The 13621-nt window shown below is 31.7% G+C and overlaps 1 protein-coding gene across 2 annotated transcripts in view; it reads left to right on the forward strand.

Moving 5' to 3' along the window:
* LOC126888825 (alpha-tocopherol transfer protein-like) overlaps positions 1 to 13621 on the forward strand; it is a 168840-nt gene that overhangs the window by 108960 nt on the left and 46259 nt on the right. The gene's annotated exons all lie outside the window — the stretch shown is intronic.

Below are 13621 nucleotides of genomic sequence, written 5' to 3' on the forward strand. Positions count from 1 at the left end.
ACTAAAAGTCGATAAGTGCTGTATCTTTGCTGATTACAAGATTTGTCATCATTTTGTAGTCAGCGAAGAGATATGCATGTCCATAGAGCACACTGGCGAAGCGTCCATGTAACCACTGTTACCATTGGTAACAGTTAAAAATCTTGCAAATAAATGTTTTATGACGGTGAATAATTCTATTTACCAGATTTATAATAGAAATATATTATTATATTATGTGGTAATAGTACCTCAGTAAATAATAGTAACTCAGTAAATAACTCACTAAATAGCCAACTACTCGTAGACACGAAACTATTGGCGAGTTTATGTTACTCCGTTGCACTTTATTATACTCTGTTACCAGACTCATTTCTGGTGACAATGGTTATATACGCACGCTGGCGCTCGGGACCGGCTAGTGACTGAAAATTTTGAAGAAGCGACGGCATAAGCGCACTGTGTATCAGTAGGGCTGTTACCAAATTTAATATTGGTGACAGTACCTATAAAAAGTGTGCGTGCAGTTAACCATAGATGAGTGTCGCTTCTTCATCGATCAACTACTTGAAAAGTAATTCTCCTTGTATAATTTTGAAGAAAAAAATGAGATTAATAAAAATGAAAGACCTATTTTAAACAATGTAAAAAAGGAATCAACAAAACTAGTTCGATATTTTAAATTTAGTTGGTACCGTGAAAATCCTTGGTTGTATTATCGTTGCAAGAAAAATATACTGTATTGTTGGCCATGTCTTCTGGTTTCTACAGAAAAATGGGTGGACCAGGTTCACTATTTAAATGGTGTTAGATTTTTAAAAATGAGACATGAAATTTCTCCGTTACCTACATGTAAGATGTATACCCAATTTGATTCAGTTTGGCAAAACAAAAATCAAAAGTTCTCTAACCAAGCTTTTAAAGCACATATTGCTAAACATAATGAGTTTGTTCAAAAATAGATAGGTATATAGTATATCCTTAGCACACTTATATATGCTGTATGTTTTTGGGCCAAACAAGAACTAGCGTTTCGTGATCATTTTGAGTGCGACGACTCTGACAATCGAGGCAATTACGGAGAATTGTTAACATTAATTGCCAAAAAAGATCAAAAATTTTGTAAAAATTTTTGATTAAGTTTGACAATTTATAACTTTATTATTTTTGTGCTCCGATTTTCAAGATTCTTGCACCAGTTTGTAGGTACATGTATTCATATTGTTTGGTATTATTCCGGTAACAAAAATTTTTGCTTGCATGTCATTGTACAGGGGTGAAAGGGAGCGTTGTATTTTCTCCTAATTTTAAAAAAATCTGTGGAAAAATGGAATAGCTGATTTTGTTTCATAGTCCTATCATATTTTCCCGGAGGCATCACCAACATTTTGTTTTCTGAATTATCCGAATATCTTTTTTTTTGTAAGAGCTGTACCATTTTTTGTAAATAAAAACACTGATTGACTCATACAATTGAGGTTGGATTGATAAGATTAGAATGGCCCGCATGCAGCCCAGATCTCAATCATATTGATCATTTATGGGATGAATAAAAAAAGCTATTTGCCGTCATCCTAGGCCTCCAGAAAATTTGGTACATTTATGGCCCTAGTAGAGGAATATCGGGCTATTCCCCAGGCAAGGAAAACACATCTTTATTAGATGCTAAACAGATTGCGAGCAGTCGTTGCTGCAAGAGGTGGACATAACCGCTATTGAATTGTTTTGTTTTCTTATTAAATTTGTTTTGTTTTGTTAATTTTAGTGCGTTTGATATTTTTAATTAAATAAATCTTCAAAGTAGTGCTTTTAATTACAGCTCTTACAAGAAAAGAGATATTCAGATAATTCAAAAAACAAGACCTTAGTGATATCTCCAGGATAATACAAAAAGGGTATGAAACAAAATCAGCCCTCTAATTTTTCCACAGAATTTTTTAAAGTTAGGAGAAAAAACAACGCTTATATTCACTCCCGTATAATGTCATCTAAGCAAAAAATTTTTGTTACCAGAATAATAGCAATTGACATCAATACATTATGTACCTACAAACTCGTGCAAGAATCTTGAAAATCGAAGTACAAAATAATAAAGTTATAGATTGTCAAACTTAATCAACAATTTTGGGTGGCGGAATTTTGTGCCGGTGAGTGTATATATACATTTAGCCATATCTTCATTTTTTTAAATAAGATTTTTTGCATCTGGTTTTGGTAACACTTCAGAAAAAGTCACGCGTCGCCACTGATAGAGCAGGTATAATTGCTTATAAATACCTAGGTCATGAGATTCGCATTGGAAAAGATAACCAAACCGTTGAGTTCTCCGTAATATAGGACTGACTTGGGCAGCCTTCGGCAAATTAAACCATATTTTCAAATCGTCTAACATACCAATACGTCTTGAAAGAAAAACCTTTAATCAGTGTGTTTTGCCGGTGTTGACTTACGGAGCGGAAACTTTGACATGGCGAGGAGAACAGTGCAAAAGATCCCTGTGTCTCAAAGGGCGATTTAGCGTGATATGTTGAGCGTTTCACTAGGAGACAAGATCTAAAACCGCCAGTTACAACAAAGATCAGGAGTGGCTGATGCAATAGAGAGAATAGCAATACTGAAATGGAACTGGGCAGGTTACGTGGCTCTAATGACAGATAAGAGATAGACAAAGCGTATACTGGAATGAATACCAAGAGATGATGCCTACCGAAGCAGAGGTCGTCCACCAACACGTTGGACTGATGATCTAAAACGTTGTCATCGGAATTGGATGCAAGAGGCACAAGATGGATGAGGGAGATCTATGTTCAGCAGTGGACAAGCGAAGATTGAATAATGATAGATGCTCTGTGTAAAAATCGATTTATATTATCGTAAATTCCCGGGTCTACTAATTACCTAGTGAGATCTTCTGGCCAGTTTTCTTTCATCTCTCTGGAGGTTAGATAGTTGACGTAATAATAATTGAATTTTATTATGTACCTGTTATGTAGGTCTTGGGTGTATAGTACATTCTTTAAAGGTAAAATATTGCAAAACCTCTAAATTTTAAAAAACCGCTTGGATTGACATGAAAGGCATAAACATAGCTAACAAGTCAAAGAAAAAAAGTGGTAGGGGGTGACTTTCACCCCCCTTTTGGGGGTGAAAAATATATGTTCGAAATAAGTCCGGAAATGGATAAACTGACTAATTCTTAGCAAGTTCTGTTCTATAAAGTTTTTTCACCAAGTTAATACTTTTCGAGTTATTTCTGTGTGAAAATGTTAATTTTTCTACAAAATAACCACGTTTTCAGACGGTTTTTGTGTATATATTAGGTCACTATACCTAGTAGAAGCAGAGTTATAGCTAATGAAAAATAGGTTCATATTCGTCAAATTCCAAATAACCACGTTTGCCATAACCAAAACAAGAAGCACTTTTTTTGTTTAAAGTCTTAAAATTCTTATTTTTGTTTTTTAAAAAATTGTTTAGCGTCACAAGTAAACAAGTTACGCTCAAAATAAAGTTGGTTTCTTTATTTTGGTAAGAAATCGGGAAAATCACCCCCTAGTTAGCATTTCAAATTAACTTAATTGTTACCACTTCACAAGTTTTTTACTCGCGTATGTATTGATCATATGGTCTGTAAGTTTTATCGGTTCAAAGTCCTTATTTTTGAAAGACCTGTGGTTAAAATGGCTTTAACGAGTCCCTTATCACGAGTGTATGCAAATTTAGAAACACCGAATCTTAACCAATATTTGTCTTACAGAAAAACAAAAAAAAACAATATATTCAGAAAAGTAAAGCCGATTTTCCTTATTGTTTAAGATTTTTCGTATCTCTAACAATTTTTGAGTTATTTTGAAAAATAGCATTTTTTCAAATTAAAATTTTTAAAAACTTTACTTTAAAACCAAATTTTTTTTCAAAAATAAGCACTTTGAATCGATGAAACTTACAGATCATATTATAAACACAACATAAGTAAAGTACCTTGTGAAGCGGTAACGATTAATTTCGTTTAAGTTGCTAATTGGGGGGTGATCTTCCTGATTTTTTTTTACCAAAACAAAAGGGACCAACTTTAATAAAAATAGTATAATAAACCGACTTTCATTTCCAAAAAAAAATAATGAGTATAAAGTATAACAAACTGTACATTCTCTAAAGTAGAGGGCGAAGTTTATTTTTGCTTTGTTCTAAGACACAACAAAAATATTCTTCCACTTAACCCCAGTATAATAGTAGTTTTATGGCTCTAACTAAACAGTAGTAAAGAATATAATATTGAACAGTAAGATAGTAAAAAGTGCATCTCACAAGGAAGACGGACCCACTTACTTTTTTATTACTATGAGAAAGAGAAAAAAAATCACGGCACCTTAATTCTGAATGTTTAGGAGATGGCGTTTAAGCAATAATGTAAATTTTGGTATGTTACATGTTTTTAATGTAGATGGAATCTTATTATATAAACTGCTGATTTGATAACTATAAGAGCGTCGATAAAGCTCACTTGAAAAAGGAGGAATAGTCAACAATCCCTATTTCTTATATTTAAATTGTGAACATCAGAGCGATATTTTATTTTTCGATGTAGGTAAGATGATTTTTTATTTACAATTACTTTATGACAAAGAGTGAGAAAATGAAGTTTTCTTCTATTCTCCATATTTAGCCATTTAATTTCTTTTAATTTATGCGATACTCTTTGTCGCCTTCTTATACCAAAAATTACGAAGACACTAATTTTGAACTTTTTGGATCTTATTTTTATATACTAGAGTTAAATTTGGTCCATAAAATACACCCGCGTAATTAAATAATGATAATTCAAGTGTTTCACAAAGCGGTTTTTTCATATGAATTGAAAATAAATGGCGATTTCCATAAATCATTTTAATATTACAGTAAGCGCGTTGTATCAGTATATTTACATGTTTCTGAAACCTTAATTCGGAGTCAAGAGTAACACCTAAGTTTTTTGCAGCATTTACAACTTCAAGTTTTTCATTGTTTATATAAATGTTAATTGAATTTATCAAATATTGCTGATGATGCTTATTACCAAATAATTTTACTTTTGATTTCGTTGGATTAATAATCAGGCAGTGCTCAGTTGCATAAACAATAAATGCTTTTAGATTGTCATTAATAATTTTGCAGGCATTTTCCACATCATCTGGCTTAAAATTTAAATCCAATTGGGTATCATCAGCATATAAGTGCACGTTGCAATTCCGAATTTTGGTTAAAAGTTGAGAAGTATATATAGAAAACAATAAAGGTCCCAGGATGGAACCATGTGGAACACCTGATTTAAGTAATAGAAAGTTTGAATTTACACTATTGATATAAACTTGCTGCTCTCTGAATTTGAGATACTGTTCAAGTAAAGTACTGGCATTATTAGAAAATCCTCTATATTTTAACATGCTAATCATAAGATCGTAATGTATTGTATCGAATGCACTACTGAAATCTAATAACACCAACACTGTGCACTCACCTTGATCTACTCCTTTTAAAATATCATCAGTAATATGAAGTAAAGCAGTAGTACAACTATATCCTTTACGGAAACCTGACTGAATAGAAGGAAGTAATGAATTAACATGTAAATAATCTTTAATTTGTGTTTCCAAAGCTCTTTCTAAAACTTTCGACAGGGTAGGCAATAGTTATTTTCCTAACAAATGCAGAAAGTCATTTTTTTCCGCACGCGACTGCAGTTTACCGAACGACGCGAAGCGGGAGTTCGGCAAGCAGTCGAGTGCGGAGAAGAGACTTTCTGCAAGAGTTAGGAACAATATTTTTTCTAACAGTCTTTAAAAAATTACCAAATCTTAATCAATTAATTTAATTAATATGAAAATACATACACAAATTAATTCTTTCACAAAGTTGTCAAAACCAAACTTTCAATATAATTAGTTAGCATGACGACGATCTTGGTTTTCATGACGATGATTCAAAACGACTGTTATTTTCTACCGATTTGACTTTCGAATATTATGTCAAAATAATTTTATTTCATCGAATTGTCGCGTTAATTTCATTAAAACAGGAACACAATAAGATATATTTGAAATAAATCAGTAAATAATATCTAAATATTAGTTTATTGCATGTATTATAATTACTTTAAGGCCATATTAACATATCTAAATTAACACGCGTGCGGAAAAATAAAAACCGCGTGCGGAAAAGTAACACGCGTGCGGAAAAGTAACACGCCTGCGGAAAAGTGAAACTTTCTGAACTAAAATGCGTGCGCAAAAGTAGACATTTTTGCACGCTCGTAGAAAAAATACTTATCGGTCGCAAATCCTTAAATTCAACAGGATTTTGCTTTTTAGGCAAAACCTTAATAATTGCTTTTTTCCAGGAAGTTGGAACGACACAGTTAATTATGCAAAAATTAACAATATGAGTAATATAGGAAATTATATGTGGAAAACATAGTTTAATCAAATTTACATTTAAACCATCACATCCCACAGAATTAGTTTTTATGTCACAAATTGCTTTGTAAACAAACAAGTCATTAATTTCATAAAACTTAAAAGTAGAATCTATAATTTTATTAGTTTTATAAAAAATTTTAACATCTTCTGATGGTTCAGATTGTGGAATTGATTCTGTGGGCTGATCGAAAATCCTAAAAAATGATGTGTTAAATAGATCATTTTCAAAGCTTACTTCATCAAAATTTTTAAAACTTCTATAAGTAATAAATTTTGGAGTTTTTATATTATTATCAATTTTTAAATTACAGAATACCATTGAATGATCTGAAATAATCTTTTGCATAACACCCCCATCATAATCAGTACTGTTCGGTACTATAACATAATCTAAAAGAGTTGCCGAGGTGGCTGTAACACTAGTAGGTTTATCAATTATCTGGCATAAATTAAGTGCTTCTAGAATGCAATTAAATTTTTTTACATTTGTATTTTTAAAGTCCAACAAATCTAAGTTAAAATCCCCCATACATATCATCTCATCTACAGTTCTATAAATATAAATAAGACTGTCTTCAAATTCTCCTAAAAAAATGTTTGTATTTTTTTCATGTGGTTTATAAATAATTCCTATGGCATAAGTTTTTTTACTAATAGTTACTTTAATCTAAAGCTGTTCCCAAATGTATTCTTGCTCGCTAACAATTATTTCGCTACGTATTGTATTTCTAACATAAATGCAAACTCCCTTACCATTACAGTTTCTATCAGCCCTAAATAAACAATATCCATTTATAGCTAACACTGAATCATTAATACTGTCTTTTAACCATGATTCACATATTAAAAATATGTCAAAATCATTTTGAAATATAATCTGTCTCACATCCCGTATTGAAGGTAACAGTGATTTAGCATTGGCACAACCATTCCTTAAGAAATGCATTTCGAACTATGTTCAGTTCCATAAAAATACCTACTTAATTAAAATAATAACAAAAACGATAAATAAATTCGCAAAAACAAGTAGTGATATTCCTAGTCGACACACCAAAGTGTATCTCAATTACACATATTACCAGTGCTGTAAAACTTACTTAAATTTAATAAATGAATTCAATTTAACGTGCAATTAATTACTTAATTTAGAAAAGAAAGCAAAAAAAATTGGCGACGAAATAAACACAAAAATAGGAAATTTTACTCAGTGAGTGATTCTTGAATCTTCTATTCAGGGTTTAACTAACAAAATAGAAACACAAAGCGTAATACTTTTTCATTACTATTAACTAATAAAATAGAAAGAACAAAAAAATATCTCGAAAATAAAAATAAAACACCTATATCAACAATTATTACAAAAATTCACAATAAACCCAAATAATTACAGTGCATTAACGTCATCCATCGTAGCTATTTAACAATCCTATCAGAATTATTAAATTTAATAAACACATTACAGTATTTTGTCCACACTTTACCATTTTTCGAAACTTTTACCAAAGCAGCTTTTAAAATATTCATCCTTTTCGGCGTTAGATCCTCTCTAGCGACAATTTTGCTTTGTTTTAATAATTTTTATTACTATAAACAAACTCCTTACAGGTTGTAGATAAAAACTTTACAAGGATAGGTCTTAACTTGTTAGTTTGCTTGCCTATTCGAAAACAAGATTCAATACTGTTTTCATTTATTTTTAAGTTCATGGTCCCAGTGAAAATATCCATCATAATTTTCTTACAACTTTCTTCCTGGTTCTCAGTAACTCCATAAAATAAAATATTACGACTTCTGCTCGCTTCCTCTTGTTTCTCTTGCTTTTGTGTCAGAACCCTTATAACTTCATCCTGTTCCTCTAATTTGTATTTTACTTTAACATTTTCTTCTTTTAATTTCTGGATATCTTCTTTCAATTTTCTGCTAATACTTTCAGTTGTTGTTTTGGCAATTTTGCTTATAAAATCTTGCGAGGTACACAAAGTTGTGACTAACGATTTAACTAATGTGTGCAGTTCGGCCTCTCCTTTGACCGAAGTCTTTCGAGTTCTCGTTCCTTCCATTATGATTTATGAGGCTTCTACAAAACATATTTATTTTTGATAGACCCGTAGGTCGAGTGTACAATACATGTAACCTCAAAATTCCTTTTTTATTTTTTTTTAAACGTATTTTTGACTCCCAATTGATATATTTTTTAAAACTTCCAATGAATTGTACATTGTACATCTCTCTAGCGAACGGCCGCTTCAATACTTGCTGAGCGCTCATTTTTAATTATTAAAAATAATAGTTAGTAATAAAATAAAGACAATAATGTCTTCAGGCTCTTGCAGGGGGGGCTTTAAACTTTGAGTTGGTCACTTTAAACTTTCATAATAATAATTTTTAATCGAGTTATTAAGCCTTGAAAATGGCCATTTTCGCGTTTTTCAAATTTTAAATAAATTGCATGTAACAGTCAATTTTATAGAAAAACCACAAAAGATCTTTTTTGCTCAGGTTGATCCAGAGAATCTAAAATAAATTTGTCCGAAGTGAAAAAAATTATTTTTTGAATTCATTTAAAAAATTGTTTAAACAATTTTCCGACAACGGTACTGCCTGGGCCTCGATTTTTGACAGTTCGCTTCGTTATCGAACGTATTCGTTTCGTATCTGTTTCGTATACGAAGCGAATACTTTCGATAACGAAGCTAAGGTTCAAAAATCGAGGCCCTTGCACCTTGTGGATTTGTTATAAGGACCTATTTTTGAGTAAGTTTGTGCAAAAAAATAAATCAGAATAATTTACCTAACGGGGACAAACATACAGCATGGACTATTTGCATTATGAGCCAAGCGAAGATGGTTTGGAAAACATTATACGATAGATACTGTTGTAGATGCGAGTTGCGCAAACGGCAACATAACCATATGCTGTTGTTCACATGTAGCTGCCATAATATAATATTTATCGCATGGAAGATATTTTACAAAAATCATCAAGCCAGCAGAATATCTTACAAAACTCTTTGACAATACAGATGTTATACCTGTAAGAGACGAAGACAGCGATGAAGACTTTAGAACTGTAAAGTGTAATACCAACGAAAATACTCTCCGAATACTCCGAATCCTGACAAGTTGTGATGTTGTGAAAAGTAGCAGGTTGTTTTAAGGTTATTCAATAGCAAAGTTTATATAATATATGAAAAAATGTTTGTCCTACAAAAATATGTTGGGCATTTTAATAAGTCCGACACCTAGAGCATGTCAAATGACAGGAATTATATTGGTGGTAAATAGTAGTTTGATTTTTGCATGAGAGTTTAAGGAAAGGATAACAAATCAATTGGAAATTCTGTCCGACAAAATACATTTTCGTAGTCAAAGGCGTTTTCGTAGTCTGACGTTCGAAACTTGTAACCTGTTCAACAATTAAAACTTTCCCTCTTCCAGTGTTCCCGTACATCAAAGTTTGTCCGACTAGACACTGTTAAGCTATTAACAAATTTTCAGGTTGCTATTAATAAACTTGTTCTTGATACACAGTATCCAGGCCTGTATGAGTAACCTCTCAAAAAAACCTTTAAAAACATAGTTTTTGGGAGGTTTAGAGGTGTTTTGCACAATTTTTGAATATCCCTAAAAACTCAGTTATTTCAAATTATACCTATATAACCTTTAAAAAAACCTTGAGTTATAATCTATTTTGATGTCTATAAAATAGAGAAAATCCCTAAAAACCACCGAACAAACCAGTTTTGCGGATTTTTGAAGATGGCGCACCTTACGGAAAAATCTGAAAAAAGTCAGAAATATAGTTTTTGATAAAATACGCAAATAACAAAAAAAATTAGACATGCAGCCATCACAAAAAAAAAAGTTATAAGTACCTATTAAAAAACAAAAAAAATGAGGTTATAATATGTACACTGGACCTTCGGGTCCATAGAAATTAACTATTATAAATGGGGAATAAAGGCAAGCGTCCACACACCCGCATCGTACGCATCGTACGCAACGGATTTTAGTTTGCCTTGTACAGAAACTTATATAACCGCGTCCACTGATCCGCATCGTACGGATCGCATATCTGCAATAATTGCAAGGCAAACTAAAATCCGTTGCGTACGATGCGTACGATGCGGGTCTGTGGACGCTTGACTTAAGCCGCAATTTAACTAAAAAATGATTTTATTAACGTTTCGACGTCCACCACGGACGTCGTTGTCAAAATACAAAATATTAATAAATTAAACAAAAATGTTTTTGCTTGGTAAAAAAATCTTTCAATAATTTAATTTAATCTGACTTATTTATATAGATCGCCCTAAACCCCTTTTTCAGTGCGTCACAGATTATCGAATTCTCTCTATCGCATTACAGATGGAAAATAAAATCATATTTTAGTTAAATTGTGGCTTATTTCCCATTTAGAGTAGTTAATTACAAAAATGCCACAAAGAAATAGCTTCAGAATAACATTTGCTGGAAAAATCCAGCAAAAAATAAAATCGAAAAATTGACATTTTTGGGTGTGGGGGAGGTGGAATAGGGGAAGTGGGCTAAAATTGCGGTGAGTCCTAATTTTTTAAAATCATATAGAACGTAAAAAAATAAAAAAATATATTCAGGCTCTATCGACCTCAAAAATATAATTAGACCCGCAAAAATCCTTACAAAACTTCAAAAAAACATTTTTTTAGGGCGTTTAAAAGTGTTTCGCCCAATTTTTGAATATCCTAATATACTCAGTTATTTTAAATTATACATAATCTATTAACAAAACCTTAAGTTGATCTATCAGTCTATAAAATGGAGAAAATCCCCAAAAATCCCTAAAAGCAGTTTTCCTGATTTTTCAAGATAGCGCACCTGACGGGAAAATCTGAAAAAAAAACAGAGAGATAGCTTTTGATAAAATACACAAAATGCAAAAAAATGGGACCTGCAGCCCCCTTCAAAAAAAGCTATAGGTTTTAAAAAAGTTAAAAAAAATTGAGGTTATGTACACTCTACCTACGGGTCCATAAAAAATGGACATGTTTTGTAAAAGGCTCAGTTACACATTTTTTTTGAAATTTTTAAATCAATTGCAACCCAACTAAAAAAAATTTAATCTAAAAATCTACGTTTTTGGCTGTGGGGGAGGGGTAAGGGGGTGGCAAGCTAAAATCCGCGTCATCTCATTTTTTAATTGCACAGAACGTAAAAAAATTTAAATAAATTGAATTCTGGGAGTGAGGGCATTTTGCCTATCTTAACGGGGGTACCCTTTATTACACATTTATTTCGCACAACGCGCTGTTGCCAATCCATCTAACTTAAAATCCATCTAACTTAGAGATTATCATCATTATCACACCAGTTTAATCCTATTGGATTATGGCAATACCGGGGTATCTATTAATCCTTTTTTCCAGGTGGATTATTCCTGTTTGGTATATTTCTTATAGGTTTATATGTATCTTTGCAGCGTTGGGTGTATATTTCCAATGTTTCTGCATCTTGTCTTCCAATCTTTTATTTTCATTATTTATATGTCTTCCTCTATCTAGTTCAATCAACTTATCCTTGGTCTTCCTCTTTTTTTTTGGTCCCGTGAGTGTCCAGTTTGTGTTTCTTTTTATCATTTCTGTGGGTACTCTTCTCATTATGTGTCCTATCCATTCTAGTCGTCTTGCTTTTATGTATCTTGCTATGTTCTCCCTCCCATTTCCTGTTGAATGTCTTTATTTGTCTTCATTTTTGTTTCTCTGTCGCTTGCTCTTTTTGGTCCCAATATTAATCTCATTTGTTTTGTTTCTACTATTCTTAGATCTTCTTCATCTTAGTTAGCGTCGAGGTTTCCATTGCATACGTGATAACTGGTCTGATCAGTGTATTAGACATTCTGATTTTTATTTATCTGCTGATGTTTTTGGATCTGAGTAATTGTTTATTCCTTTCAAAAGCTTGGTTAACGTTTGGATTCTCTCCTACTTTTTGTCTTTCGTGCTTTTTCCTATTGTTACACCTATAGGTAGTTGAACTTGGTTATTAATTTATGTTTTCCCGTTATACTTCTGTAGCTTGGAGCTAAAAGGGCCAATGTCAATTTTTTGCAGTTTTGAGTAAACCAGTTAAACATGCAATAATGCAATGTCATAATGAAATAATTCACGTCAGTTTCGGTTGAAAGGGCCAAACTTGAAATTGGCCCTTTTATTGATTAGTGATATTGTTATTTAACGGAATATTCAATGCGCCAATATACAGGGTGAGGCAAATAAAAGGCCTATTAGAAATATCTCGAGAACCAAAAGCAACAGAATCATGAAAATTGGAATAAAGGGGTTTTGAAGAATGATCTATTAAATGAAAATATTTTCATCTCTACCGGAAGTTGCTTATAACTTCGTTTTTTTAAATGGGACACCCTGTATATTTTTACATTTTTGGATTCTATTCGATGTCTTATTTCTTAAAGTATGAGGTTTTGTAATATTATACAGGGTATTATTTTAAAAGATAATTAAGTTTTTTTATTAATTTCGTAGCAAAATTAACACCCTGTAGAATTGTAGTAGTTTGACATCTAAAACTCTACTTACGTTCAAATGATTTTTAATATACTCTACTATTGTTAAGAATCATTAGTATAGCTAAATTTTTAATTTTATTATACAGGGTTGGTCGAAACTCGGAATGAGTATTTTCTGAGTTTTCTTAGATGTAACACCCTGTATTTTAGTATTGTAATGAAATGATATTTTATGGTACTTTTTTATTTCTTAAGCATTTTCTATACTAACTGCTTTAATTTGTGCTTAATTGTTAATCGCACCAACAATCTTAACTACGTAGGTATTTTGATAGATAAATCATTATTGGTAATTTTAAGGACCAGTCTGGATTAATGTGTATATATATTTCTGAAAAATTATTTGGGATTAAGTATTTTCACGGCCAACCTAATAAAATTTTACTTATTTTTTGGTGCAATTAATGTTTAGCTTGAATCACCAATAACTCACAAATTAAAGCAGTTAGGTATAGGGAATGCTTAAGAAATAAAAAAGTACCATAAAATATCATTTCATTACAATACTAAAATATAGGGTGTTCCATTTAAGAAAACTCAAAAAATACTCATTCTGAGTTTCGACCAGCCCTGTATACTAAAATTAAAAATTTAGCTAGACTAATGATTCTTAACAATAGTA

Source organism: Diabrotica virgifera, chromosome 7, assembly GCF_917563875.1.
Source record: "Diabrotica virgifera virgifera chromosome 7, PGI_DIABVI_V3a".
NCBI classification, from domain to species: Eukaryota; Metazoa; Arthropoda; class Insecta; order Coleoptera; family Chrysomelidae; genus Diabrotica; species Diabrotica virgifera.